Genomic DNA, 4,864 nt, shown 5'->3' with positions numbered 1-4,864 from the left:
TATGACAGCAAAATTGCAAACAAAAGTTGTAAATGAGGAATACGAAATTACCTGACAAACACATACTTAACACAGAAAGGCAGTGAATGTATTTCCACAAAGACGGTCAGTAGTTTTCTATAACATATGACAAGTGACATCTAGTGTGGATTCACTACTAATGCTATGCAAAACATATAATTAGAGTTGTACCTTTAAGAATATCTAGTGTGGATTCATGACTAATGCTGTACAAAACATATAATTAGAGTTGTATCTTTAAGAAGATCTAGTGTGGATTCATGACTAATGCTATTCAAAACATATAATTAGAGTTGTACCTTTAAGAACATCTAGTGTGGATTCATGACTAATGCTATACAAAACATATAATTAGAATTGTACCTTTAAGAATATCTAGTGTGGATTCATGACTAATGCTATACAAAACAAATAATTACAGTTGTACCTTTAAGAGGATCTAGTGTGGATTTATGACTAATGCTGTAAAAAACATATAATTAGAGTTGTACCTTTAAGAATATCTAGTGTTGATTCATGACTAATGCTATACAAAACATATAACTAGAGTTGTACCTTTAAGAATATCTAGTGTGGATTCATGACTAATGCTGTACAAAACATATAATTAGTGTTGTATCTTTAAGAAGATCTAGTTTGGATTCATGACTAATGCTATACAAAACAAATAATTACAGTTGTACCTTTAAGAAGATCTAGTGTGGATTTATGACTAATGATATACAAAACATATAGTAGAATTGTACCTTTAAAAAGATCTAGTGTGGCTTCATGACTAATGCTATACAAAACATATAATTAGAGTTGTACCTTTAAGAAGATCTAGTGTGGATTCACGAATAATACTGTACAAAACATACAATTGTAGTTGTATCTTTAAGAAGATCTATTGTGAATTCATAACCAACAACTCTGTATAAAATATAATAAGAAGTCTATGTGAGGAGCTTTGATATAGGTTCATAGTATAAAACATATAATAACTGCATGTTAAGAATATTTAGTGTGATACACACTGTACAAAACATTTCCAAAGAAATTCACTTATAGGAAGATACATTATGGATCCACGATGCACATTACCATACGAAATGTATAATAAGAACTGCACACTCAAAAAAGATTCACGATGGATAAAACTTCATGCTACATACTGTATACGATTTATATGTAGAATTGCATCTTTAGAACGCTAAAGTATGTAACTCATTGGAACAATACTAATTAGAAATCACAACGGAAGAAGTTTTATTTGGTATGTATTTATAAGGATCCGCTTCTTCAATAAAAAAGGGAGGTCTGTTTTGAGTTGTTCTTTTTTTGTTTTTGTTTTTTGTGCGCAGATAATGAAAGTTCCATATTTCTCAGATTACACACAAATCAGTGTAAATAAATTATAAAAGTTTTTATTTTTTGGCATAAATACCATGCTCAAATATAAATGTATGAGTATTTGAGAGAAAAACAGATGCAAGTTAATTGGAATAATTAAGTACATTCTTTGCATCAAAGAATTTCTCCCTTAATCTCACTATTTTTGTCCAATCAGATTCCTTAGTGTAAAGACATTCTTTATGATTATTTTGGGGTTACAACGTCTAATATAGTAAGTAGATGAGTTACTAAAACAAATGAACTTAAATAATAAGGATAAGTTGGCACATATAAACTGTATGAGCCTTGGATCGACTTTAACTTATAAAGCTGAAAGTCATTCCGAGTTGTGTAAAAAGTAGGCTATGTAGTATATATCAAGTCACGTTTATATTCAACTATTATCTAAACCGGTGCATCAAAACATCCTAAACAATACAAACTTCATCTGAACGAAATTAGATAATTACAAATAAGAACTTCTGAGTGAAAGCAAAGAAAAATGTATAATAATATGTCAAGTAAACTACATCTACTAATGTATGAAACTCAATTAATATTTTTAATATTTCTCAAAACATAACTTGTAACCATCAATATTTTTCACAGAAGAAAATTGGTGAATCTTTTACATTATAGGAAATAAAGCAGCCAAGTGCGGCTTAATGGTTAGTGTGCCGGGCTCTGTATCAGAAGGTTGAAAATTCGAGCTGAGGTATATTCATTTCTTTGAGTTATGGGGTGTTATAAGTGTGGCAGTCATTCGTAGTATTTTCGTTAAGGATAGTTGCGTAGGTGGCAGATTGCCGCTGATTCACTTATTTCCTTCTAGTCAAATTCTTAATTAAGGATGACTTGACTTATTCCTGTATCACGGAGGCCTCTGACTTATACCTGGATCACGGATGTCTCTGATTTGATCATTTAGCTCCTGTTTCGCACAAAACGCCGTTCAGCTTTAAAAAACAACAACATCAAATGAAATAGTTTGTAAGTTTGATTTTTCTCTGGCTTTGGTTTCTCATTTCGCTAATCTAATGTTATATGAGTGATATAGTTATGTATTTATATTTATCCATCTCTTTCGGACGAATATTTTCAGTTGGTAAAATAAACTGTAAACAGTAATACTTCTCATAAACAAAGCACACAAGCAACCAAACTAAAGATATAAACGTCAGGGGAGCAGCAATCTATATACCAGAGAATATCTGACTCCTAGACAAGTGAATATTTTCTCAGACTGTAGGAGAATGACGTTAATGATTAGAAACAACATCAGACTATATGAGAGTGACGTCAGTGATTAGAAATGACACCAATTATTAGAAATTCTCGGTTATAAAGAAAAATGAGACAACCAAGATAGATGAAAAAAGAGTTTCGTGTCATTATAAGTTTGTTAAGTAAGACAGACTGGCATACCTCTAGTAATTGCATAACAGAAACAAAAATAAAATATTATGACTGGGCAATCAAAATCACGTTCTCGTCAAGGAAAAACAACAAAAAATCTGTTAATGGCTTGAAAATATAGAACTTTAGGGATTTCCCTCGGTTTAAATATAATCAGAATATTGCTTTCCTCATAATTCAATAGCAGAGATAATTAAGAAAAATCTCCACTTGTCTGAGATCCCTTTACATAATAATACATTATAATAGAAACAGAGTACCATAAAATTTACAAAAAATGGCGATGATTTGTGAAGGAGATCGTTTGTTAGATAGTAAATGTTTGTTCATTTGTTTCACAATTTTCACCCAAAGCTGCACATAGCTATTTGCTCACAGCTATACTCAAGTTTGAACTGAGAGACGAGTGAAGGCAACTAGTCAGCAGCTCTTGCCGCCAACTCTTTGGGTACTCTTGACTAATGGAATAGAGGGATATGACCGTCACTTTTACAGCACATCTAGGGCCTCGATACTCAGAACGTATTTTTGTAGCCAACGGGTCGCGAACCGTAAACCCTCGAGTTCACATATCGAGCACGCTAACCACTAGGACATCGCCCGGCCTAAGTAAAGGATTATTTTACAACATCGCAGAATATCACGTTAGTTATAAGCTGTGTTTTATATAGAATAGTTTGGTTTTATTTACATATATTAACTCGTGTCTTTCATTTTCCACGATATATTTTGGGACATATTACTGTATTTTAATAAATAAACAATAAAGGAAGAAAATGACAATCTAAATTAATACTTCTTGAATTAAATTGACAACGATAAAATTTGTACACTTCAAAAGCCTTTTATTTTTGAAGGTGGACTTTTCTATCTATATTTTGCGTGATATTTAAGATTTGGCTTTAGCATTTTTTTAAATAAAGATGATTATAATTTTAAGTCAACACTAGAGGGCGTTAGCACCACTTATAAAATAATTATTCCAGTAACTGAAACTGATTTTTTCCCCTTCATTTCGACTTTAGTCCGATAATTGTTTTAAGCTAAGAGCATTTTACACGCGGGTGACTATCGTAGGAAGAGCATATTCGGTAGCAGGGATTTGAACTTACGACTCGAGCATTTTAACTACCAGGCCATGGTAGGCACAGTTAAGCTGACTGATTATTTAGAAATTTTTCTTTAAAAAATCCTTTAAAACTTAAACATATTTGTAGAAACAGTTAACTAGAATGAAATAATGACTTATAACGTTATAAATATTAAAACGTTCCATTTTCTATGTATACATCACTTTTGCCGTTTTACCAGGAAATCCGAGTTGTTCTGTCTTACAATATATAGACGTTTTAAAACAATCCGTATTGAGAGAATACGCATACAAACAACTGGCTAATTTAATACATACATTGAAACGTATACGGGTGTTTAACTATGGTATGGGCTGTGTTCTGTTTCAAAAATTAATTAGACGTAACTAGTTTATATTTCAGTGCAGAAGTTTTTGTCTACACAACATGTATGTAAAACCTAAAGCCAGCTTGACATCAAATTCTAAGTTTATTGCATGTTTTCAATCTAATGTAATAGATGGGACAATCTTTTCGTGTTTGTTCTCGTTTTGATGGGAAGTTCGAGCGTGAGAATAAGGGCTGACACGTTTGAGAAACGTGCTTTACCGTAGAAAGATTCCTGATCCACACCACATCTAACAATAACAAGAAAAGCTACTTACCTGAGTTCCACGCGACTTCACGCCCGAGGTTCGTGTGTCTAAACCAAAGGTTCGGTAACTTTTATAGCGTAAGCAGGAGCACGATGAGCGTGACTAACGGCAGGGGTTGTCCTCGAATGGCCCACTGGGAATTCCCCACCCTTAGCAAGTTAACGTCCATCTCAACGACTTCTATGATAGATAGAGAAACACACTTTCCCAACCTCAAGCCCCAAATCATTTAGAAATTTCATGCATGACCGGCTATCGTTTTCGACTAAAGTCGATACCGCGCCGTCTTCAAGGGTCTTCCCCTTTCTTCCCTGCCGCTGGAAGCAG

The 4,864-nt window shown here is 33.1% G+C and overlaps 1 protein-coding gene across 1 annotated transcript in view; it reads right to left on the bottom strand.

Annotated features, from left to right (window-relative positions):
- LOC106457293 overlaps positions 1-4,604 on the bottom strand; it is a 33,185-nt gene extending 28,581 nt beyond the window's left edge. Inside the window, exon 1 of the mRNA XM_013916682.2 lies at positions 4,547-4,604. The gene's annotated coding sequence lies outside the window, so the exon portion shown is untranslated. The remainder of the gene's footprint in view (positions 1-4,546) is intronic.
- Between the last annotated feature and the right edge of the window lie 260 nt (positions 4,605-4,864).

The sequence above is a fragment of the Limulus polyphemus genome, unplaced genomic scaffold (genome assembly GCF_000517525.1).
Source record: "Limulus polyphemus unplaced genomic scaffold, Limulus_polyphemus-2.1.2 Scaffold313, whole genome shotgun sequence".
NCBI lineage: Eukaryota > Metazoa > Arthropoda > Merostomata > Xiphosura > Limulidae > Limulus > Limulus polyphemus.
This window is presented reverse-complemented; position numbering and strand designations above follow the sequence as displayed.